Source organism: Hemiscyllium ocellatum, chromosome 12 (assembly GCF_020745735.1).
Source record: "Hemiscyllium ocellatum isolate sHemOce1 chromosome 12, sHemOce1.pat.X.cur, whole genome shotgun sequence".
NCBI lineage: Eukaryota > Metazoa > Chordata > Chondrichthyes > Orectolobiformes > Hemiscylliidae > Hemiscyllium > Hemiscyllium ocellatum.
In genome coordinates, this window is record NC_083412.1 from 49,759,981 (window position 1) to 49,787,434 (window position 27,454).

Sequence of the window (27,454 nt, forward strand, 5' to 3'; positions counted from 1 at the left end):
CTCCATGAAACTTGCCAAATAGTCTTGGCTACTTTGTTTAGGCAATTTCTGGTAAATTGTAACCGACTGCATCGTCTGGGCAGTTCATATTCCTCCCTGTCAAGACCCTCTTCTAACGAGTAGATAATTCACTCTCTGAGTAGCCATTGTCAGGGTTCCTCAAGTGGATCTGAATTTACATGAATTTAAATGAGCAGTAGTAGGCTATTCAGCCCATCAAGTCAGCTCTGCTGTTCAATGATGACTGAACTAATAATTTTCAATTCCACTTTGCTGTCTGTTCCTTGTAACCCTTGATTTGTTTACTGATTAAAATTCTGTCTATTTCAGCTTTGAATATACTTAATGGCCCAAGCCTCAACACCTCTCTGCATTTAAGGATTCCTCAGAATAAATTCATCCTCATCTCTTAACTAAGTGGCCTCTATTTCTGAGTTTATGGCCTCTGGTCATAGACTCTCTCACAAGGGGAAACCTCGTTTTCCATATCTACTCTGTCAAGTCCCCTAAGAATCTTTCATGTTTCAGTGTGATCATGTCTCATTCTTCTAAACTCTAATAAGTACAAGACAAATCTATTCAACATCTCTTCATAAGACAGTCTCTCCATGCCTGCTATTAGCTTAGTGATCATTCTCTATACTACTTCCAATATCAGTATATCTTTTGTTACTTAATAGCTTTAATCTGTTCATGGTAGTCTAGCTGTGGTCTGACTAGTGCCCTGTACAGTTTTAGCAAAACCTCCACACTCTTTTACCCCTTCCTTTTGAAAAAAAGGCAAACATTCCATTTGCCTTCATGTGTGAAGGATTGGACCTTGCCTATGTCGCTGCCCTGTTTAAGGCACAGAAAAGTAACTTAGGAAGTTATTATCATCTCAGTTATGACTAAACTCTACTAAAGCAGATGAAAAGCCACAAACATTTCAGAAATCGTGGAGTCATCATCAACAGTCAACATGGATTTATAAAATGCAGTTCATGTTTGCTTTTAAACTTTGTTGGGGTGAAATAAGTGTGCAGATAAGGGGATTGCAGGAGACATTACAGAAAGAGATTTTCAGAAATCATGAGGAGAAGTGCCATAAGAAATTGGCTCTGAAAATAAAGGCAGATTAGGGTCAAAATTTCCAGACGTGAGCATTTATAAGTGCAAGGATACATATTGAGGGACTTTCAGCACTGACCCCGGCAACCTTTGTAAGATATGGGAAAATCCTTCTAAATGTCATTTATAAATGCATACACTGTTGGTGGCACATGTCGAATAGGCTGCAGGGATGGCCCCCCTCCTAGAGAAGGCTTTGAAGTATCTTCAGCAGCCCTCTCTGTGATTGAGGCACATTCAGCTCATTTTATCAATAAGTTTCATTTTGTTCTCCTGAGATCCATTCCTCTGGCCAAATTCCACAACTGACACTCAAACATGCATCTGCTACTATATGATGTCTTCCCCAACCACTGTCACAAGCTTTGTAACAGATTGGCTGAGGCGTCCTTGCCAAACAGGAGTAGGAACACAGACATTCAACTTAATTTCTAGCTCAAGACACAGCAGAACTTGCTGAAGAGCCCTGGACTTTCCTATCTATTGCATTAAATTAAGTTAAATTAAGTTGAAAGTAATTATCGTATAGTTCGAGAGATGCATATCAATAGCAAGCAGAGTGTAGTTTTATATTTTTTGAAGTAGTTGATAAAATGACAGGTATTTTCAATAAATCATCTTTTTTTTACAGAGATTGTTTTGCAATTAACACAAAAAGAATGAGACTAAGCTTTGTTGCTGATACCAAATTAAGGGATATTTCAAACAATTGAGATTAATGTTGGCAATTACAAGAGGTCAAAGCAGGTTAGTAGAGTGGGATATTGTGTTCAGAGACACTTACATATGAAATAAGAAGTTTTTTTACAAAAACAGACGTTGAGAGAAATTAACTGGAATTACCTTGCATGGTAATTTCCTTTAAGAAAAATTGCAAAGCTACAAATAGACCAAGGGGTTTAGATCTTTACAAAAGAAAGTGGAGGGAGAAGAGATATCAAGAAGAGAATAATATTATAGGGCTTAAATATAAAGTCACTGCAATAATAACTAGGAAGTGCTGCTGACTTTTTCCAAGACATTTTCGACCACAGTCAGAGTGCAGTGAGTAGTTCTATGTATTTCAATATAGGAAAGGGAACAAAGAAAATTCACTAGACTTATGAGCAATGAGCAGTTATAATAATGAAGGAAGCTTATAAAATTGGTACTTTACTCACTAATATAGAGAACATTGAAGAGAGTTTTAATAAAGATTTTCAAGTCTGAAAGGTTTTTAAAAAATAGATAAAGCTTTGGTCCACTGGTTGGATAATCATTGAATAGAGAGATTATGTTATCTATTATTATTAAAGTAAATGTGATGGTAAGTTAGAAAAATTGTTATTATATGGGAAGTTATTAGAACTTGGAATATATTACCTTAAGTGGCTATTGAAGCAAAGATTATAATACCATTTGAAAGGAAATTTGGTAATTATTTGAAAACGAAGAACATTAAAGGGAAGTGCCGATACAGAGAAGTGGGATTGCAACAGATAATTCCATCTAAAGCATTAGCATCTGTCGAAGCCTGGTATTGTGAATGGTCTAGTTTTATGCTATAAATGTTCATTGGAATTTCCATTTAGGCCTGTTTCCAACACTTCCAAACTCCCACTAAAGTTGCAGTGAGAGATTTTGATAACAGCATGGAAAATCCAGCCTTGTGATTCAATTGTGCATTCACTAATTTGCCAGAATTCCATTATATTTATATGGTGCAGAGAAGGAAAATTAGATGATATCACATAAGATGTTATTCAGTCTATTCAGTGCTTTAATTATTAAAATGGCTAGGAGTTCAAACTATGAGAAGCATATCTTTAAGTAGTAATGATTGATATGCTATTTATTCAAATTTTATTCATTTTTATCCATACATTATCCAGGATAATGATGGTTTATATATACTGTATTAACATACAAATAATAAAGTTATACTCAAAGTTATCTTTACACTTTAATATTTTGTAAGTTAAATTCATTTGTCTCACTTACTCAACCAGGAGCTTGTAATGTAAGAACAAAAGTAGGCAACTCAGAATCTCAACCCTGAACTGTAATTCAGTTACATTAACTTACCGCTGTTCTGTATCTTAATTCAATTTTATTGCTCTACTTTCATTTCTGTTAAAACACTTAGCGTACAACAACATTTTGGGAGCAAGATCAAGATATCCACTGCCCTTTGTTTGAAGAAATGCTTTCCAACTTCACCCCTCGCTCAAATTTTACAACTTTAGAATGTGAGAATGGTTCTCTGCCATACACTCACGAGTGTCCTCATTAATGCCACACAGTCAGCTGGACCAAACTGCTCCAATTCACACCATGATATTATTGCCTAGCCCTCAGATTACAGGGCTACATGTGGTTGCCAATTACAGTCATTTGAAGTGCCCTCACTCAAAGCTCAAATGCATTCCCAAGCTGTGTAATGACTTTTTCGGAGTACTTGTGAACTGTACATATAGGCTACAGGCTTGCACACGGGTGATTTATAATTATTTTTGGACACTGTTAAAAAGAGATTGACTTGCTTGACACAATTATTTTACAGCTTCAGTACCAATGCATTGAATTAGGTCAGCAGAACCTGTTATGTCAATATTGTCCATGCCTTTGCCATGAGGGACACTGAACCTTCTCCACCACTCAGGAATTACAATGATGGAAATTCCACTGTACACAGAAAGTGCTTCCAGGACGACCAATTCCACAATCATCTGCTCCCAGGAGGGCCAATTCCACTATTATCTGCTCCCAGGAGGGCCAATTCCACCATCATCTGCTCTCAGGAGGATCAATTCCACCATAGCTACCTGGACTACATCTCCTCCCATCCCACTGCCTATAAAAACAACATTCCTTATTCCCAATTCCTCTGCCTCTACTGCATCTGTTGCCAGGGAGACCAATTCCACCATGACATGCAGGTCCTGGGCCTCCTCCATTGCGAAACCCTACCATCCAACACCTGGAGGAAGAATGCCACATCTTCCACCTTGGGATCTGCAACTACAAGGGATCGATGTGGATTTCACCAGTTTCCTCATTTCCCCTTCCCCAACCTTATCCCAGTCCCAAACCTTCAACTTGACACCACCCCCTTGACCAGTCCTACCTGTCCATCTTCCTTTCTCTCACCCATCCGCTCCACCCTTCCCTCCAGGATCAATTCCACCTCCACCTTCATGTACCTATTGCATTCTTACCTACCTTCCCCCAGCCCTACCCCCCCCTCTCATTTATCTCTCAGCACCACCGCACCCCCCCCTCCCCCAACCCTACCCCCTCCCCGGCCCACAAGCCTCATTCCTGATTACGGGCTTATACCCGAAACGTTGATTCTCCTGCTCCTCAGATGCTGCCTGACTTGCTGTGCGTTTCCAGCACCACACTCTTGACTCTGTACACAGCAGGTGCTGTCCAATGGCCTGTTTAACCTCCTACTTGTACAGCTCCTGCCAGCTGGCCAGGGCTATAACTAAAGCTCATGTTTTCATTATTATTCCTGAACTTTCATTTTTTTTTGCCAGCAGCATAAGCTATTTGTGGTTAAATCCATCTAAATGGGTATTATCTGGACTAGTCTCATTTGCATCTAATGGATGATATGTGTGTGGATATTTTTCAATCTCTTATTTTGCAAGGCTATTTGTAATGCTCGTTACTGATGGGAATAATTCTTTGAGGAGATAAATGCCATTCAGTCAATTACAATTGAATAGATCAATGTTTTTCTTTTCCCAAATCAAAAGACCTCTCATTCACTCTTTTCTTGATTTCTATTGAACCTTTTTTACCAGCTGTGAATGTAGCAACTAAGCCACAGGGCGAGATTCAATTCATGTTGCACTGTCACATGCTAACATTAACGACATGACTTATTAACAAAACAAAGCTTATGGCAGCATAAATAATACTGTATCTGCTCTTATTAGACATGAAGCCAATAATGTAAAAAGGAGTTGACCAAATAAAATGAAATTAAGCAACAAAATCCACAAGCAGCATTCCATTCAGTATCAACATTCTGTAATGCTGATGATCAATATGAGCAGAAAGATGAAGGGAGGAAGGAAAGAAGGAAGAAAGGATTGCTACAGTGCAGTTTATCACCCTCAACTAATTATTTATTTTTGAAGTGCATGTAATGTTTTAATGTAAGGGTATGCAGCAGATTTTTTTTTGTGCACATCAAGGTACTACAAACAGCAATGAGATAATTCATAAAGAAATAATTGTTGAGTAGAATTGGAAATGGGTCCAGTATTACCTAAGTGTCTCAGAAATCTCCCCATCTAATTAAGTGCCCTTTCTGCCTCCAAGCTCAAACACCTCAAAGAGTATTGTCATCATAGAATCATAAGATCCTTACAGTGTGGAAACAGGCCATTTGGCCCAACACCCCCACACAGACCCACCAAAGAATAACCCACACAGACTCATTCCTCTACCCTATTACTCCACATTTATGCCTGACTAATCCACCTAACCCTGAACACTCTGGACAATTTAGCATGGCCAATTCACCTAACCTACACATCTTTGGATTGTGGGAGGAAACCGAAGCACCGGGCTAAAAGGGGTCATGAAATAACTTTCGCGAGCAGAATTAAGGAGAATCCCAAGGCTATTTATTCATATATTAGAAGCAAGACGGTAATTAGAGAAAGAGTTGGTCCGCTAAAGGATAAAGAATGAAGATTGTGTGTCGAACCTGAGAAAATGGGTGAGATTCTCAATGATTACTTTGCATCAGTGTTCACTGAGGAGAGGGACATAATTAATGTTTAGCTTAGAGATAGAAGTTTGTTTATTCTGAATCAATTTGACCTAAGGAGGGAGGATGTGTTGGGTAGGCTAAAGGATATTAAGGTGGACAAATCCCCAGGACCAGATGGGATCTATCCCAGATTGCTGAGGGAGGTGAGAGAGTAAATGGCTGGGGTCCTGACAGATATCTTTGCAGCATCCTTAAATACAAGTGAAGTGCCGAAGGACTGGAGAGTTGCTAATGTTATCACCCTGTTTAAGAAGGGTGGTAGGGATATTCCAGGTAATTACAGACCAGTGAGCCTGATGTCAGTGGTAGAAACGTTGTTGGTGAAGGTACTGAGGGAAAGGATCTATTTATATTTGGAAGAGAATGGGCTTATAGGCAACATGGTTTTGTGCGGGAGCGACCGTGCCTTACCAATTGAATAGAGTTCTTTGAGGAAGTGACCCAAGTTGATAAATGAAGGAAGGGCTGTAGATGCCACCTACATGGACTTTAGCAAGGTGTTTTATAAGGTTCCCCATGGTAAACTGAAGTGAAGTCACATGATGTGCAGGGTGTCCTAGCTAGGTGGCTAAAGAACTGGTTCAGCAACAGGAGACAGAGAGTAGTAGTTAAGGGAGCTTCTCAAAATGGAGAAAGGTGACCAGTGGTGTTCCGCAAGGGTCAATGCTCAGGCCACTGTTGTTTGTGACATCCATAAATCATCTGGAAGAGGGCATTGGATAAAAGCAAATTACTGTAGATGCTGGAATTTGAAACCAAAAGAGAAAATGCTGGAAAATCTCAGCAGGTCTGGCAGCATCTGCCAAAGGGTCAGTTAGACTCGAAACGTCAGCTCTTTTCTCTCCTTACAGATGCTGCCAGACCTGCTGAAATTTTCTAGCATTTTCACTTTTTGAAGAAGGCATTGTTGGTTTGATCAGTAAATATGCAGATGACATGAAAATTGGTGGAGTCGCAGAAAGCATAAGGGACTGTCAAAGAATACAGGAGAATATAGATAGATTGGAGAGTTGGGCGAAGGAGTGGCAGATGGAGTTCAATGCAGGCAAATTTGAAGCGATGCATTTTGGAAGGTCTAATTCGAATTATATTGTAAATGGTAGAGCCTTGGAAAAGTTGATAAGCGGAGAGATCTGGGAGTTCAGGTCCATTGTACCCTGAAGATGGCTGCACAGATGGATAGAGTGGTCAAGATGGCTTATGGCAAAAAGTGAGGACTGCAGATACTGAAAATCAGAGTCTAGATTAGAATGGTGCTGGAAAAGCACAGCAGGTCAGGCAGCATCCAAGGAGTAGGAAAATCGACGACTCGGGCAAAAGCCCTTCATCAGGACAGATGGCATATGGTATGTTTGACTTCATCAGATGGGGTATTGAGTATAAAAGCTGGCAAGTCATGTTAAGATTGTACAAGACTTTGGTTCGGCCACATTTAGAATACTGTGTACATTTCTGGTCACCACATTACCAAAAGGAATCAGATGCTTTGGAGAGGGTGCAGAGAAGGTTTACAAGGATATTGCCTGGTATGGAAGGCACTTGCTATGATTATTTTCATTAAAAAAAAGGAGATTAAGAGGGGGACCTGATTGAGGTCTACAAAATCATGAAGAGTATAGGCAGGGTGGATAGAAATAAGCTTTTTCCTAGGGTGAGGGATTCAATAACAAGAGGTCATGCATTCAAGGTGAGAGGAGAAACGTTTAAGGAGGATACATGCAGGAAGTACTTTGCACAGAGGGTGGTAGGTGCCTAGAACATGTTGCCAGCAGAGGTAGTAGAGGCAGGTGTGTTAAATTCATGTAAGGTGTGTCTGGACAGATGCATGAGTAGGTCAGGAGCAGAGGGATACAGATCCTTAGGGATTGGGTTTGGATTGACACAGACTTGGATGGCCAAAGGGCTTGTTCCTGGGCTGTACCTTTTCTTTGTTCTTGTTCACCCAGAGGAAACCCACACAAACACAGGGAGAATGTGCAAACTCCACACAGACAGGCCCCTGAGGCTGGAATCGAACCCATGTTCCTGGCACTGTGAGGCAGAAGTGCTAACCACTGACCCACCATGTCACTCATAGTGTATCAATGGCCTCTGAAGTATGGATGCCAGTTGATGTAAAAAGTGCCAGTGACACCAATCCTGGCCATTTGCCATGCAACATGTACTGAATGCCATGCTACGGAGGATGTTAGTATAGGCACTATATCCATGGTTTGTGAATCAGGCAGGTTCTCCTGCTGATCTCATCAGTTAATGCCCTAAGTGCATAATGATGAAAATGTGTTCAAAACAGGAGGATTGCTTACCAATGCTAACTAAAACCATCACTGCTCCACTTGCCGGTTAGTTACTTTTTGGGATCTAATTGCTTTATAGAGTCAATGGAAATACTGACTTATTGGAAGAGTTGTGAAAAGATGAGAAGACAAGCTGTTGATAAAGGAAGAAGGGGGAGGAGGGCACTCAGCAGCAAGTCTTACTTATGTAGAATCTTCAAGGGTTCTGAGCTATACCCAAGCCAGAGCCAGTGTTCTGGGCACCATTTCTGAGGTACTCTAGGAGGCAGACCTGAAACCACGGAGCAGAACAAAGGTACTGCAGCCAGTGATCGATAAGGATTCTGAGACCCTGAATTATTTTATCATCTGATCTACCAGGCTGGAACTGTTGACATTGCAAAAATGCACAGTTCACCTTCCATTTCTGCACTTAGATGGATCTGGAACGAGGACTCCCAATTCACCTGGATGGAGAAGGCATGTGGGTTTGTCAAGATAGTAGGATTCCTCTTACGGCGGGATGTCATTGATTATGTACATAACTTTAGGGACAGCATCTTTAAAACCTGAGATGTACTAAAATCACACACATTACCATTCTGCCAAAATGCAGTTGACTTCACTGAGAAAACCATTCTTGCAGAACACTCAGCGACATTTGCCATACCTTTAAACACTGAAACAGGCAAGGTCCAAATGCAGTGAGATCCAAACAATTTCTGGATACAGGCTGATAAAAAAATGTCAGACAACGATCATCTCCAGCAGAAGAGAATCTAGACATTGACTTTCATTGGCATTACCATCACTGCATCGCTGTCCTGGTAGGATTAAAAAAAATTTCAAACTGATCATTAAGGTTTAATTGGACATGATAATGGGCAATTGAAATAAAGTAGAAAAGTACTGGAAGACGGGTCTTGTTTGAAAACAACTGGTTTTGGCTGAAAGTAATTACACAGCATGGACTTCCCTATGGGAAATGTTAGGACAGGCTGTCTGACAGGCCCTCCTGGACATGTTGTTTTCTATATAATGGAATGTCTGGGGAAGTATAGACAAGCGCACAGTCGTACTAATAACAGGGACATGGCCCCATTTGGGGTTCTTTGTTTTTGCCTGGGTTTTCGTGACTGTAAGAAGGTAATGGCTCCACACATTTGCACTTTGTGCTTTCGGTCTTCATTTCGGATCAGGATCAAAGGACTCTCCAGGTCTGCCATCAAGAAGCGTGGTCCCTGATGGGTGGAACAGCGTGGGATTTGTTGTTTTTACATATATACCACTTAAAATACATACATACACTGCTTATATATTTGCCATAGATATATATACTAATTTACTGCTTAAAATATATTTGTTGCTTTCCTTATATTTATCAGTTAATATTATGCATGTAATATTATATATCATTGCTAATACATGTATCAATATAATTTAATTAGTAGAGTGTGTTTTGTTACATTTCACTGAATCCACTGTTGAACCATAATAATTGTCCACAATCAATACCCTGGAGACTAGCATTGATCAGAAGCTGGACGAGCCATATAAATACAATGGCGCAAGAACAGGTCAGCAGATAACTCACCTCTTGACTCCTCAACGCCTGTCCACCACCTAGAAGAAAAAAGCTAAGATTGTGATGGAATACTCTCCACATGCTTGGATGAGTGCGGTCAAGAGGCTTGACGTCGTGCAAGAAGCTCACCTGACTGGCATCACATCCACAAATATCCACTCCCTCCACCATTGATACTCAGCAGCAGCAGCCTGTGCCATCCTCAAGATGTAGTGCAGCTATTCACCAAGAATCCTTAGACAGGACCTTCCAAACCCACAACCACTTCCATATAGAACAACAAGGGCAGCATTACTTAGGAACACAACCAAGTGCAAGTTTGTCTCCAGCTACTCATCAGCTTGTCTTGAAAAAATATCGCCATTCCTTTAGTGCTGTTTGGTTTGAATCCTGGACCTCCTTCCCCATTTTGTGGGCCTACCTATACCAATGGACTGCCACGGTTCATGAAGGCGCCTCACTACGACTTGGGGTCACCACTGATGGGCAGTAAATGCTGGCCCAGCCAGCCACACCAACAGCACCGAATGAAAAAAAAACACCATGTGTTCAAGTTAATCCAGCCTGCTGTTTAATAATCTGTCATGGAGTATGACAATCAGAGGATGGTTGCTTTGGCAACAAGAGCTTTCCACCATATACTTGGCTGTTGGCTGCCTTTCATAATCATTGCACAACTGGCCAGCAAGCAGATGGTGAGAGACATACTGAGATGAGGAATCTCCTTGACAGAACCATTGCCACAATCAAGCAAAGGCTCTGCAATTTGGATCACTTTGGATGTAACTTTCGATATTTGCTAGAATGTATATCCTAAATCCTGATAGTCTGTTGCATCCTCCACAAGCTGGCCATCATAATGGAGCTGCCCTTGTCATAAGAGGTTGGACTTTTTCTCAGGAAGTAGAAGATGAGAAGGAGAAGGAAATGAAGAGGCAGCTGGTCTATCTTGGTTTGGATAGGCTAACTAGGAGGGTCTCCGTCTCTTCGCTTGAATGATACATTGGATTCCCACAGTGTAGCATTTTTCTACCTTAACTATCACCCTGTTATCATGGTGTTCTCCTGGTTACTTTCCTACAAGTACAAAAAAGCTACAAAACAGCTATTCCATAACAACTTATATCCAACAACACAACCAATTAAAACATAAACCAAGATTAGATTACTTACAGTGTGGAAACAGGCCCTTCGGCCCAACAAGTCCACACTGACCCGCCGAAGCGCACCCACCCAGACCCATTCCCCTACACCTAACACTACGGGCAATTTAGCATAGCCAATTCACTTAACCTGCACATTTTTTGGACTGTGGGAGGAAACCCACGCAGACACAGGGAGAATGTACAAACTCCACACAGTCAGTCGTCTGAGGCGGGAATTGAACCCGGGTCTCTGTCAGTGTGAGGCAGCAGTGCTAACCACTGTGCCACCATGCCACCCACCTAGGAACTGTGGACGCTGGAAATCAGAAATAAAAATCAGAATTTGCTGGAAAAATTCAGCAGGCCTGATAGCATTTGCAGAGATTAAACAGAGTTAACATTTCATATCCTGTGACCGCTCTTTAGAATATATCCTATACTTCATATAATACTCAACCATTCACCATCGCATATTGCCTCATTGCCTGTCTTGCAGATGCTTTGGTTTGGCTTAATTCTCCTTCACAGTGCTATGAACTGATTGCAGTTTGGCTGGAAGTACGCTATTGATTTTCTCTGGGGGAGAAAATGCATGATGCCCTCAAGCAGCTCCAGGCTGTAAAGACCTGGCCTCAAATAGCTACCCCTCTGTTTGGGTGGTGTTCCATTCCACTGGAGCAATGCCTCAGCAATCCGAGTAATCTACTGGAGCACAGATCATTAGACTGACATTTTGAGGGTACTTGTATCTGCATTTATAGTGACTCAGATTACTCCATCCTGATAGCAAGCAAGGTTTGCATGATAATAAACAGGGATCCCATGATCTCAGCCTGAGCTTTCCCTGCAATACTCAGATATCACATGGCTTGTGATGGCTGAGGGAGACAGGAAGAAAGTATCAAAGGTGCATTATTACATGCTTTGTATCTTGTATGTTATTACAAATTATAGACTGAGGGTGAAATGGGATTTGACAAGACCAATCATGCTTTGGGGATGCCGGTGTTGGACTGGGGTGGACAAATTAAAAATAACACAACACTACGTTATAGTAAACAGGTTTATTTGGAGGCACTAGCTTTGGGAGTGTTGCTCCTTTATCAGGTGGTTGTGGAGTGTAAGATCATAAGACAGAATTTATCGCAAAAGTTTACAGTGTGATGTAACTGAAATTATCTATTAAAAAAAACTTGATCGTTTGTTAATTCTCTCATCGTTTAGAATGATTATGTTGGTTTCAGTTCTTTCATATGCAAATCCCAGAACTTTCTTAAAGTTACATTCTCAAGTGAACTTTAACAATAGGAGCCATGTTGGCCCAGATAATGTATTGAATGTGTAAGGTGCCCTGTGTAAGGCTGTCTGTGCCCCAGTCTTCAGACTGATTCTAATCTAAAACAGGATCTTATATGGATTCATGCAATCTTTGAGCAAAATAAAATATAATTCTGCAAGTACAAATTCACCTCACAAACTAATATGAGTGTGTGTGTGTGTGTGTGTGTGTGAGTGTGTGAGAGAGAATGTTTGTGTATGTATGTGTATGTGTGGAAGGGTGAGTGTAAAGTGGTATAAGTCTATAGGTGGGTGCGTGTGAGTGTATGAGAGTGCGTATGGGAGAGAGCTTGTGTATGAGAGAGGGTTTGCGTGAGTTTATGGGTCTGTAGGAGTGTGTGAGTGTGTGTGTGTGCGCGGGGGGTATGAGTGTCTGTGAGAGATTATGTGTATGTGTGTGAGTGTGAGTGTAAAGGGGTATACGTCTATGGGAGGGTGCATGTGAGTGTGGGAGTGTATGTGAGAGCATATGAGAGAGAGCTTGTGTATGAGAGAGTCAGGGTCTGCATGAGTTTATGGGTCTGTAGGAGAGTGTGTGTGTGTGTGTGTGTGTGTGTGTGTGTGTGTGTGTGTGTGTGTGTGTGTGTGTGTGTGTGTGTAGTGCAGTGGGGTCACCTGTAGTGTGACATGAACCCAAGTTTCCGGTTGAGGCCATCCCCATGGGTACCGAACTTGGCTATCTGCCTCTGATCGGCCACTTTGTGTTGTTGCCTGTTCTGAAGTCAGCCTTGGAGGATGGTCACCAAGCAGTCATTCTGAATACTGCTGGCCACAGTCTTGATTATGGTTTCTTCAATTATCTTCAGCACCCTCTCCTTCATGGAGGTTATCAGAATTTAGCCCCATCAGCTTCTTATGGTAGATTCCAATAACGTCCTCACAATAGATTTTAACTGACAAGCCTGACTTCTATCTCCATCTCAGAAATGATGCTTGGAATTTTTCCAATCAGTAACATATTTCCTAGATCTAGAGAGCTTTGGAAGATTATTACTCACATATCTGCAGTTAAATCCCAATTTCTTTTAATATTTTAGTGTGAATCTTTAGATGTGTCTATCTTAAATCTCATTTCTTTGCTGGTTACAATTTTTAATGTTATATTCAACAAACTAAAGTTATTTCAATGATTTTTCCTTCGGGTCCTTTGTTGCTTTGGTATTTTATCCTCTTTCGCTGTTTAAAAGCAGATGTGTATTCATTTTAACAAATCTACCAGATTCCTCTGTTCATTATATGCATACATCAATCTTTAAAGATTTGACATTTCTCTTTGCAACTCACTTTGCCTCAATAAAAAAGTCTGCTAATTTTAGTTACAATTGCAGATCCTTTACTGTATTTTTTTTGCACCTCCTTATTTTCTTTCAAAACATTTGCTTCTTTCTCGAACATTCTCTATACTTCTTTTCACATATTGGTGTCCCATTTTACTTGTTAACTGCAGTTGCTTTAACACACAGTTGGAAGATTTATACTTTAGAAGCAGACACTAATTTTGTACTGTATAAATTTTTCCTTCAATACATCATTGTATTTGTTGATTTCCCCATTAACATTTCAACCTGGTTAACCATGAATAATTTGTTTCTTATCCCTTTAACATTTGCAGTATTGAAATTTAAAACATTGACATGTGACTCTCCCTCCTCTTTCTCAAACTTTAGGACAAGGTTAAGTGAAATGTGATTATTAATCAATTTGAGCTGGCTTGTCAAGGAGTGTTAATCCTACACAGCCACTCAGTTACTTTTTTTTACTTCACAACAGAGGTTCATGTTTCTGTTTTGAGGTTCAAATCAGGGCTTCTTCAGAAACACAGCACTATACCTCCATTCTGACAGTTGCCTCATAGTGCAGATCTCCTGTGGAAGGCAAACCATGCCCATCTTTCTCACAGCAATCAGATGCTGTATTATGAAATTAAAAGCTGCAAACCCATAGGCAGCAACTTGATAACTGTTGTGAAAAGGTAAGTATGTTAGCTAATGTGAGATTAGCATGCTTTGAGAATGAGGTGCAAAGTAGGATACCAGGTGGGTAGAGTGGCAGCTGGTAGGGTCAAAACTTTGCAAGGCTACCAAGTAAGTGATGGAGTGTTTAGGATAGGTGGTGTTACAGTTGACAGGTCTGGTGAAGGGAGGGGGCATATTGAGTTGCACGGAGAGGGGTAATGTCTGGTGTTGGGTTTGGATCAGGGAAAACAAGAATTGGGTATAGAGCAAGGAAACAGGGGTTCGGTCCAGTGCAGCGGAAGGGGAGGTCAGGTCCTGGGGGTATGGAAGTGGTTGGTTCTGGAGTGGGCAGATTGGATCTGGACTGGCAGCAGAACAGAAATTTCAAACTCTGACAAAGGGAGGGATGAGAAGCAGTTTTGGGGCAGGGTAGTTTGGAGGGGGGTGGGGGGTGGTGGTTGGGAGAACATGATCTGGCAATGGGGAAAATATGCCTGCTCCAGAGTTGGGGAATAGGGTTGGTCAGGTGCAGAGTGGATGAAGCAGGGGTTTGGTTCCCAGTTGACATGGTCCAGTCCCTGGTGTAGAGGGGTGGTGTTGAATCTGACAATGTGGAGTTTTAACGACCTGATGGCAGGGTCAGTTCATGGTCTGAAAGGTGCAAGGAGTTCAGGGGAGATATTTTGGGTCTATATGAGATAATTTGGGAAGTCATTTTAGCAGTTATTTATGTGCTGGACACGGTATTTAACAGTGTAATGTTTCCTGATGAACTGTTTACTTAACTGCAGCGGAACCTTGCAAATTCTTTGATTTAAATGAAGACTACCAGAAGGTTCCAGGTGTAAGGGAACTGCCTAGCTGGATCTTCAATTTTCAGGACAATTCTTTGAGAGTCTACTATATTGGGGATTCAACAGGGTAAGTTCCATTTACACTGGAAAAACAAATGTTAGGTCATTGGAAAAGCCTGGCCAAGATTTGTCCTTATTGTCAGATTGTTAACGAATTCTTACTGATCACTAATCACTAAATCTTGAGTGGCCTGGGCCTCCTCCATTGCCACACCCTAACCAGATGCCTGGAAGAAGAACAACTCATCTTTTGTCTTGGACCCTCCAACCACACGGGATCAATATGGATTTCACCAGTTTCCTAATTTCCCCTGCCCCCCCCATCTTATCCCAGTCCCAACTTCCTAACTCCGCACCGGCCTCTTGGACCTGTCTACATGTCCATCTTCCTTCCAACCTGTCTGCTCCACCTTCCTTTAAGATCTATCACTTTCACCGCCACCTTCATCTACCTATCGCATTCCCAGCCCCAGCCCCACTGCCCTCCCATTTATCTCTCAGCCCCCCGGCTCACAGCCTCATTCCTGATGAAGGGCTTATGCCTGAAATGTTGACTCTCCTGCTCCTGGGATGCTGCCTGACTGGCTGTGCTTTTCCATCACCACACTGCTTGACTCTGATCTCCAGTCCTCACTTTCTCCTGACCTATTCCATTGTAGATATATTGGGTGAGTTTTATTTTATATATAATAGCTCCTTGAAATGGTTCCTGTATGTTTTTCTAGAAAGCTACCCCAAGTATAACTCAGAAATGTATTGCCTTTATTGCTAAAGTTCTTCTGCTTCACAACATCCTTGTAAACTTTATGATTTACCAACTTGTGTCATGCAATTTGTGAAAGTACTGATGGTGACAGTGCTAGTGTTTACTGACATTTCTCCTTTAAATTTGATAGAAACTTTTGCCAATTAACAGTCTTGGATGACATGACTGAGAAAAAAAATTAAAGGAGGCCTGGGATGTTTTGTTGGAAGAGAGGTGCAAGTTGTTCACTGGTGCAGACAATGACAGCAGCATCCATATTTCCCATTGCTATACTGCGGCACTCAGGGAGGCACACCCAGCTCATGCTCTGGGCCAGTTAGCAATTCTTGGTTCTTCACTTGGTCTGATAGTACTGACTCACTCTGACCTTACCTGGATACTCACAGACTTGTATTGCCTTGTCTTGCCTTTTTGCACTTTCCCCACTCAGTCAAAGATGCCAAACTCATATTACTGCTGTCTTACTGTGTTGTTTAGCACAATCACAAAGCAGGAAGCTTGTCATTGTTGTCAACAGACCTTAGTCAAGTCAAAGAGGATAGCCTTTGCCTAGGGTTTGACCGCACAGTAAGTCAAGGACAGTGTCTGGCACCAGTCCAGGCTGTGCTTGGGCAGTCAGTCACAATCCCCACTTCATAAGGGGTCTGGAGCTGAACGGTACCATTTGTCCTAACTCTTTCTGTCCTATGGTAGTTCTGTTTTCCTCATGGATCCTTGCTTTTCCATGCTGGGATGTGCAGATACAAGACTTATCCTTCTCTCCCAGGTCTGACAGTGGAGGCAATGACAGCACACCATACCAACCCTGGTCTAAGTTGCCACTCAGTTTAAAGCAGCCTCAGCCATCTGGAGGATTGCATACTGCAGCAGGGAGAGGTCACCAACTTCTCTCCAATACCTTATACTGTACTCAGTCTACCTCACACTAAAGGTCATGCTCGTTCTCACAATTGTTTGCATGATCTTCCCTCACTCACTCTCTTACCCTAACCCTGTCCTCCAAGGCAGCCTTCAAGATACAGAACAATGGAGAATCATTGAGCAAAGACTGGTAGCCAGGTTCTCTATCCATGAAGATGGCCTTAATCGTGTTTTTTGGATTCATGTTGTGTTACATGTAACCCCACCATACTGTTCTGTATCTGTAAAATCTCCTTCACTGTCTCATTTTGAAACCATCACCTTGATAGCTTATTATAATCTCTCTATCTTAATTAGATTGTACAGTTTTGGATTATTTGTTACTGTGGTTAAACGCCGGCATGAGACTCATATCCCTGGTATGTTATTCCAGCCATTTGGTTTGTCTCTAGCACCATCTTATTTTTCATTTTTTGTGATTATCTCTCTGTCTCCAATTAATCAGATTTTTGATCATTTCTTCACTTGTTATTCAGCTGTTGACATTTTACTCACGCTGTCTGACACTTTTGATCACCTGCAGAGATTTACTATTCAGTCTGTCGACACTCCACAGACACTATTTGTACAATCTTCTGATCTCTCTGCCTATAAATTCTGAGGCTGCATGCTTTTCTGCACTTGAAGGAGCAATGTTCCAATAGCTTGTGATTTCAATTAAGTCTGTTGTGCTATTAACTGGTGTTGTGTGACTTCTGACTTTGTCCACTCTAGTCGAACACTGACACCTCCTCATCTCTCTTAGCAAAGATCTTCACCCAGATAAATTTAAACATAATAATAACTTCAACATTTATTCAAATGCTCTTGAGTATGTAAGATAGAACACTTGTTAAAACAGGCTGAAACTCACTGCAGTACTGGTCCATGGTGTAGCAATTATGAGGCAAGCTTCACATTTAGAAAGGGCAAGGTGTAAACTTTAAGAATGTGCTACTCATGTGCCTATACATATAAAAGTTAAACCTTAAATATTAAGTTAGCCTGGAGCAGTGTTTTGTAGTGGAATATGACAGTGCTATTTTCTGGGTTTGTAGATTGGAAGAAGCAAAAATGGCCTTGAGTAGAGTGATGTGCTATTCTTGTTGGGTGTGGGAGTTTAGGGAGAGTTTACGGGTTACTGAGGATTATATCTGCAATAAATGCCGTTGGTTATGAATCCTATCAGATCGAATGGTTTGGTTGGAGAGACATTTAGAGGCAATGAGGAATTTACAAAGCAAGAGGATGTGATGGATGGCAGTTATAGGAAGGAAGAAAGGTTGCAGATACAGTCACATAGATGGGTTAACTCCAGGAAAGGTAGGAGAGGTAGGCAGCTAGTGCAGGAGTCTTCTGTGGCTATCCCCGTTTCAAACATGTTGTTTTGGAAAATGTAGGAGGTGATGGATTCTCAGGGGAATGTATTGAGTCTGGCTCTAATGTAATGAAAGGTACGTCGGATTCCAGGCGATTGATTGTGTTAGGGGACTCTCTAGTCTGAGGTACAAACAGACGTTTCTGTGGCCAGCAGCAAAACATCAGAATGGTGTGTTCCTTCCCTGGTGCCAGGATCAAGGATGTCTCAGAGAGGGTGCAGAATGTTCTCAAGGGGAAGCGGGGCCAGCAGAAGGTCATTGTACACATTGGAACCAATGACATAAGAAGGGAAAAGGTTGAGATTCTGGAGGAGATTACAGAGAGTTAGGTAGGAATTTAAAAAGGAGGTCCTCGAGAGTAATAATATCTGATTTACTCCAAGTGCCGTGAGCTAGTGAGGGCAGGAATAGGAGGATGGAGCAGATGAATGCATGGCTGAGGAGCTGGTGTACGGGAGAAGGATTCACATTTTTGGATCATTGGAAGTTGTTTTGTGGTAGAAGGGACCTGAACAAGAAGGACAGTTTGCGCTTAAATTGGAAGGGGACTAATATACTGGCAGGGAGATTTGTTAGAGCTGCTCGGGAGGATTTAAACTGATATGGTGGGGGGTTGAGACCCAGGGAGATAGTGAGGAAAGAGATCAATCTGAGACTGGTACAGCTGAGAAGAGAAGTGAGTCAAACAGTCAGGGCAGGCAGGGACAAAGCAGAGAACAAGGTAGGTAGGACTGATAAAATTAAACAGCATTTATTTCAATGCAAGAGGCCTAAAAGGGAAGGCAGACTGCTATCATAGCAATTACAGAAACATCACTCAGGGATGGGCAGGTCTGGCAGCTTAATGTTCCAGGATAAAATGCTACAGGAAGGATAGAAAGGGAGGCAAGAGAGGAGGGGGAGTGGCATTTTTGATAAGGGATAGCATTACAGCTGTGCTGAGGGAGGATATTCCTGGAAATACATCCAGGGAAGTTATTTGGGTGGAACTGAGAAATAAGAAAGGGATGATCACCTTATTGGGATTGTATTATAGATCCCCTAATAATCAGAGGGAAACTGAGAAACAGATTTGGAAGGAGATCTCAGCTATCTGTAAGAATAATAGGGTGGTTACGGTCGAGGATTTTAACTTTTCAAATATAGGCTGGAACTGCCATAGTGTTGAGGGTTTAGATGGAGAGAAATTTGTTAAGTGTGTACAAGAAAATGTTATGATTCAGTGTGTGGATGTACCTACTAGAGAAGGTGTAAAACTTGACCTACTTTTGGGAAATAAGGCAGGGCAGGTGACTGAAATGTCAATGGGGGAGCACTTTGGGGCCAGCGACCATAATTCTATTAGGTTTAAAATAGCAATGGAAAAGGATAGACCAGATCTAAAAGTTGAAGTTCTAAATTGGAAGAAGGCTAATTTTGACAGTATTAGGCAAGAACTTTCAAAAGCTGATTGGCAGGGGTGGGGGGAGGGGGGAGGAGTTGGGGGGAACATGCTTACAGGTAAAGGGATGGCTGGAAAATGGTAAGCCTTCAGAAATGAGATATCGAGAATCCAAAGAAAGTATATTCCTGTCAGGGTGAAAGGGAAGGCTGGTAGGTAAATGGAATGCTGGATGACTAAAGAAATTGAGGGTTTGGTTATGAAAAAGAAGGAAGCATATGTAAGGTATAGATAGGATAGATCGAGTGAATTCTTAGAAGAGTATAAAGAAAGTAGGAGTATACTTAAGGGGAAAATCAGGAGGGCAAAAAGGGGACATGAGATAACTTTGGCAAATAGAATTAAGGAGAATCCAAAGAGTTTTTACAAATACATTAAGGAAAAAAGGGTAACGAGGGAGAGAATAGTGCCCCGAAAGATCAGCAAGGCAGCCTTTGTGTGGAGATGTATGAGATGGGGGAGATAATAAATGAATATTTATTTCTCACAAATCTTCTCACAAACTTTGAAATGAGTATTTTACATCAGTGTTTACTGTGGAAAAGGACATGGAAGATATAAAATGAAGAGAAATACATGGTGAAAAATGTCCATATTACAGAGAAGGAAGTGCTGGATGTCTTGAAATGCATAAAGGTGGATAAATCCCCAGGACCTGATCAGGTGTACCCTAGAACTCTGTGGGAAGCTAGGGAAGTGATTGCTGGGCCTCTTACTGAGATATTTGGATCATTGATAGTCACAGGTGAGATGCCAGAAGACTGAAGGTTGGCTAACGTGATGCCACTGTTTAAGAAGGGTGGTAAGGACAAGCCAAGGAACTATATACCAATGAGCCTAATGTTGGCAGTGGGCATGTTGTTAGAGGGAATCCTGAGGGACAGGATGTACATGTATTTTGAAAAGCAAGGACTGATTAGGGATAGTCAACATGTGTGTAGGCTTTGTGTGTAGGAAATCATGTCTCACAAACTTGATTGAAGAAGTAACACAGAGGATTGATTAGGGCAGATAGGTAGACATGATCTATGTGGACTTCAGTAAGGCATTCGACAAGGTTCCCCATGGGAAACTGATTGGCAAGGTTAGATCTCATGGAATACAGAGAGAACTAACCATTTGGATACAGAACTGGCTCAAAGGGAGAAGACAGAGGGTGGTGGTGGAGGGTTGTTTTCAGATTGGAGGCCCGTGACCAGTGGAGTGCCACAAGGATCGGTGCTGGGTCCTCTATTTTTTGTCATTTTTATAAACGACTTGGATGTGAGCATAAGGGGTATTGTTAGTAAGTTTGCAGATGACACCAAAATTGGAAATGTAGTGGACAGCGAAGAAGGTTACCTCAGATTACAACAGGATCTTGATCAAATGGGCCCATGGGCTGAGAAGTGGCAGGTGGGGTTTAATTCAACTAAATGTGAGGTGCTGCGTTTTGGGAAAGCAAATCTTAGCAGAACTTATACACTTAATGGTAAGGTCCTAGGGAGTGTTGCTGAACAAAGAGACCTTGGAGTGCAGGTTCATAACTCCTTCAAAGTGGAGCTGCAGATAGTTAGGATAGTGAAGGAGGAGTTTGGCATGCTTTCCTTTATCAGTCAGAGTATTGAGTACAGGAGTTGGGAGGTCATGTTGTGGCTGTACAGGACATTGGTTAGGCCACCGTTGGGATATTGCGTGCAATTCTGGTCTCCTTCCTATTGGAAGGATGTTACAAAACATGAAAGGATTCAGAAAAGATTTACAAGGATGTTGCCAGGGTTGGAGGATTTGAGCGATAGGGAGAGGTTGAATAGGCGAGGGCTGTTTTCCCTGGAGTGTCGGAGACCAAGTGGTGACCTTATAGAGGTTTACAATATCATGATGAAAATGGATAGGAAAAATAGATCACACCTCTTTCTGGGCTGGGGGAGTCCAGAACTAGAGGGCATAGATTTAGGATGAGAGGGGAAAGATATAAAAAAGACCGAAGGGGCAACATTTTTATGCAGAGGATGGTACGTGTATGGAATGCGCTGTCAGAGGAACTGATGGAGGCTAGTATGATTGCAACATTTAAAAGACATCTGAATGGGTGTATGAATAGGAAAGATTTGGAGGGAAATGGGCTAGGTGCTGGCAGGTGGGACTTGTTTGGATCGGTTTGGCATGGATGAGTTGGACCAACGGGTGTGTTTCCAAGCTGTACATCTCTATGACTCTATGACATCGCTAAGATAAAAATCAGCATAACTCTGCAAAGTGCATTTCCCCTTTATTAATTTATTTCATCCCTTAAAGTGATTAGGTTGCTTATATTAATCTTCCTCCTGCTCATGCAATCTTATTCTGTTACAGGACAACTTCGTGGCCTTGGCCACTGAGGGGAGACTAAACCCTCATCATTCAGCTGTGAACTGTGCAGACAATTGTAAAAAATATTTACTCTTGACACCCAAAGCCTTTATCACAAGCCAAGTAGAACTTAAAATTAATAAATAGGTCGTCTTTTTTTAACTGGTGTCATGATATGGACTAATAATCTTTGAATTTCATTGGTTGAGTTAATACCTAGAACCTCATGGTAGAAAATGATTTTAATTAATGGACCAAAGTACTGATTTAAAATGGACAGAGGGTGTAACTGTCCCACACAGTTTGGCCAATTTTCCTGAAATTAATTTGGATTAGCTCATAGACAATCAGAACTGAAAGAGACACCTTGCCTAAAGACATTGAAATAAGTGACACAGTACAGTAAGAATTGGCCCTGATCTTATATTTAACTTTTACCATTATGAAAGTGTTCTTGTTGAAAGGATCTACTACAACACTGAACTGGAAACAATAACCTCCAAACTGAATGTATAATTCCTTCCACCTTTCCAGAAGTTCTTTGCTTCTCCCTCGCACCTCTCGGCAAAGTTTAAAGCACTTACTTCAGGTCTCCATTTGCTGAGAGGTGCGAGGGAGGAGCAAAGGAATTCTGGGAAAGTTTTAAGTGGGTGAGATCTAAACCCGAGACCCTACACCGTAGGGCCTCCCTCTCACCCACCTCCTCTTAGTGAGGTTAGAGTCTGTAAACTCGGTAGGTTTTCAGGTTTCTCTTTTTTTCTACTCTTCCTTCATTTAATCCTGGGCGGGCTTTCAGCATAGCGGGATATGGATGTTAGGGCAGTTGCATGTTCCTCCTGCAGAATGTGGCAGGTGAGAGACACTTCCCATGTCTCTGCCAACGACATCTGCAGGAAGTGCACCCGACTCCAGTTCCTCGAAAACAGAGTTAGGGATCTGGAGCTGGAGATGGATGAACTACGGATCATCCAGGAGGCTGAGGGGGGAAATTGAGAGGATGTACAGGGAGGTGGTCACTCCCCAGACACAGGATAAGGACAGCTAGATTACTGTCAGGGGGAGGAAAGGGAACCGACGGTCAGAGTAGGGATCCCCTGTGGCTGTTCCCCTCAGAAATAAGTGTACTGTTTTGGATACTGCTGGTGGGGATGGCCTACCAGGGGAAAGCCATAGTTGTCAGATCTCTGGCACTGAGCCTGACACTGTGGCTCAGAAGGGAAGGGAGAGGGAAATAGAAAAGCACTAGTGGTAGGGGACTCAATAGTTAGACGGATTGACAGGAGATTTTGTGGTCAGGAATGGGACTCCCCTGGAAGGTATGTTGCCTCCCCAGTGCCAGGGTCCGGGATGTCTCTGATCAGGTTTACAAGATTCTGAAGGGGGAGGGTGAGCAGCCAGAAATACATATTGGCAGCAATGATATAGCCAGGAAAGGGGTTGAGGGTTAGGTTGGAAGCTGAAAAGCAGGACGAGTAGAGTAGTGATTTCAGGTTTGCTACCGGTGCCACAAGATAGTGAGATAAGGAACAGTCAGCGAATGCAGCTTACCACGTGGCTGCGAGGCTAGTGCAGGAGGGAGGGCTTCAGAATCCTCCACCATCTGGGGAGGGTGGTACCTGTATATGAAGGACTGGTTGCATCTGAACTGGAGGGACATAACTATCTTGGTTGGGAGATTTGTTTGTGTGGTTCGGGAGCGTTTAAATTAGTTTAGCAAGAGGGTGGGAATCAGAGTCACATGTCTGAGAGGGGGTCAGTTGCAGATGGGGCAATGACAGGATGTAATGAATCTATCAGGAAAATTTCTCACGCGATAAAACAAAGGGATTGGTGAAAGTATGTCTGCTTAAATGCAAGGAGTGTCTGAAATAAGAGTGACAAACTTAGAGCAAGGATCATACTTGGGGCTACGATGTTGTGGCCATAACAGAGACGTGGGTTTCACAGGGGCAGGAATGGTTGCTTGATGTTCCAGGATTTAGAACATTTAAAAAGAACAGGGAGGGTGGAAAAAGAGGAAGGGGTGTAGCATTGCTAATCAGAGAGTGCATCACAGCTATAGAAATGAAAGTTGTTGTTGAAGGTTTGTCTACTGAGTCAGTAGAAGTTAGGAACAGCAAGGGAACAGCCATCGCATTGGGGGTTTTCTACAGACCACCCCATAGCAGTAGAGAGATTGAAGAACACATAGGCGGGCAGATTCTGGAAAAATGGAGAAGTAGCAGGGTTGTTGTTATGGGTAATTTCAACTTTCCTAATATCGACTGGAACCTCCTAAGTGCAGATGGTTTGGATTGAGCCGTTTTTGTCAGGTGTTCAGGAGGGTTTCCTTACTCAGTATGTAGACAGAGCAATGAGGGGAGAGGCCATTTTGGCAACGAGCCAGGACAGATGTCAGATCTCGCGGTGGGAGAACACTTTGGTGACAGTGACCACAGCTGCCTCACATATAGCATAGCCTTGGAGAGTGAAAGGAGCAGTTACCGAGGGAAGGTGTTTAATTGGGGAAAAGGAAATTATGATGCTATCAGACAGGAGTTGGGAAGTACAGACTGGGAACAATTGTTCCACAGAAAGAGCACAGCAGACATGTGGAAACTATTTAAGGAGCAGCTTTTGTGAGTGATGTACAAATTTGTTCCTCTGAGACAAGTAAGAAGGGGTAAGATTATGGAACTTTGGATGACAAGAACAGAGAAATTTCATGTCAAAAGGAAGAAGGCAGCTTTCGTAAGGTTGAGGAAGCAAGGATCTAGCACACCTTTAGAGGACTATAACTTGCTTGAAAGGAGCTCAGAAATGGACTGAGGAGAGCCAGAAGAGGGCATGAAACAGACTTGGCAAGAAGGATTAGGGAGAACCCAAAGGCATACGTGAGGAATAAGAGAATGATCAGGGACGAGGTAGGGCCGATCAGGGATAGTGGAGGGAACTTTTGTGTGGACTCTGAGTAGATAGGGGAAGCCCTAAATGAGTTTTTTGCTTCAGTTTTCACCAAGGAGAGGAAACTTTTTGTAAATGAAAACGTTGAGGAATTGGGATACAGTCTTGACCAGATCAAGATTAATGAAGTTGATGTGCTAGAAATTTTGCAAAACATGAAGATTGATAAGTCCGCGAGGTCAGACCAGATTTATCCAAGGCTACTCCGGGAAGTGAGAAAGGAGGTTGCTAAGCCATTGGCGAGAATATTTGCCTCCTCACTCTTCACAAGAGTTGTACAGGAGGATTGGAAGGAGGCAAATGTTGTTCCTCTTTTCAACAAGGGGAATAGGGAAATCCCTGGCAATTACAGACCAGTCAGTCTCACATCTGTGGTCAGCAAAATCTTGGAAATAATTCTGGTGGATAGGATTTATAACTATTTTGCAAAGCATAGTGTGATTAAAGGCAGTCAGCATGGCTTTGTGAGGGACAGGTCATGACTCACAAATCTTATTGAGTTCTTTGAGGAGGTGTCAAGACAGGGAAATGAAATGGATGTGGTGTATATGGACTTCAGCAAGGCATTTGATAGGGTTCCCCATGGTAGGCTCATTCATAAAGTCAGGAAGTATTGGATACAGGGAGATTTGGCTATCTGGATTCAGAATTGGCTGGCTGACAGAAGGCAGAGTGTGGTTGCAGATGGAAAGTATTCTGTCTGGAGGTTAGTGTTGAGTGGGGTCCCACAGGGCTCTGTTCTTGGGCCTGTGTTCTTTGTAGTTTTTATAAATGACTTGGATGAGGAGTTTGAGGGGTGTGTTAGTAAATTTTCAGAAGACACAAAGGTTGGAGGTGTCGTCGATAGTATAAATGGCTACTGCCGGCTGCAACCTATCACAGACAGGATGCAGAGCTGGGCGGTTTTGCTACAGCTCTACAAGTCTCTTGGACCACGCTTGGAATACTGTGTCCAGTCTGGTCACCCTATTATAGGAGAGATACAGAGGTTTTGGAGAGGGTGCAATGAAGGTTTCCCAGGATGCTACCTGAACTGGAGGGCTTGCCTTATGAAGAGAGGTTGACTAAGCTCGGACTATTCTTTCTGGAGAGAAGGAGGAAGAGAGGAGACATGCTCAAGGTATACAAGATAATGAGTGCATTAGATAGAGTCAATAACCAGAGACATTTCCCAAGGGCAGGATTGATTGGTACAAGGAGTCATAGTTTGAAGATATTAGGAGGATGGAATAAAAGAGATGTCAGAGGTAGGTTCTTTACGCAGAGAGTTGTGAATGCATGAAATGTGTTGCCAGCTGTGGTGGTGGAAGCAGAGTCATTGGGGATATTTAAGTGACTGCTGGACATGCGCATGGATAGCAGTGAGTTGAGGGGTGTGTAGGTTAAGTTACTATACTTTACATTAGGATTATACCTCGGCATAACATTGTGGGCCAAAGAGCCTATTCTGTGCTGTACTTTTCTATGTTCTTTGTTCTATGTTCTCTGAAGGAACTTTTAGCAGGTGAAAATAGATGGCATTATGAATGACAGAAGTTTGAAATGATACATTATGGTAGCAATAATGCGGAGAGACAATATAAAATAACACAATAATTTCAATCTCAAAGGTGTGCCGGAGCAAAGCAATCTATCTGCATAAAAAGATGACAGGGCAGGTGGAGATAGTGCTTATTAACATATAGAGTGTCCTTGGCTTTATTAATAGGCGTTTAGAAATTCAAAAGCATTTCTGGTTTCCCTCCTATAGGAGGACTGTTGTGAAACTTGAAAGGGTTCAGAAAAAATTTACAAGGATGTTGCCAGGGTTGGACGGGTTGAGCTATAGTAAGAGACTGAATAGGCTGGGGCTGTTTTCCCTGGAGGGTTGGAGACTGAGGGGTGATCTTAAAGAAGTTTATAAAATCATGAAGGACATGGATAGGATAAATGGACAAGGTCTTTTCCTTGGGGTGGGGGAGCCCAGAACCACAGGGTATAGATTTAGGATGAGAGGGGAAAGATATAAAAATGACCTAAGGGGCAACTTTTTCACACAGTGTGCATATATGGAATAAGCTGCCAGAGGAAGTGGTGGAGGTTGGTACAATTACAACATTTAAAAGGCATCTGAATGGGTATTTGAGTAGAAAGGGTTTAGTGGGTTATGGGCTAAGTGCTGGCAAATGGGACAAGATTAATTTTGGATATTTGGTTGGCATGGTTGAGTTAGGCTGAAGCGTCTGTTTCTGTTCTTTAAATTATTCTTAACAATGTAGTCCTCAGCTAAAGTACTGGACATGATATTTTAGAAAGGATGTGAATGCATTAGAGAGAGTGCAAAGGGAGTTTATGAGAATAGTTGCAAGGTTGAGCTATCTTAGGTATGGAGATAGATTACAGAGTTTGGAATGTTTATTTTGCAGAGGAGAAGGCTAAGAGGAAACTTGATTGAAGTTTTCAAAAAGGTGAGAGGTCTGGGAAGAATAGAAAGTCAGAAACTGTTTCTACTCAGAAAAGGACCAAGAACAAAAATGCATGGATTAAACTGAAAATGTGTTGCTGGAAAAGCTCAGCAGGTCAGGCAGCATCCAAGGTGCAGGAGAATTGATGTTTCAGGCATGAGCCCTTCTTCAGGAATTCTTCTGGCTCATGCCCGAAATATCGATTCTCCTGCTCCT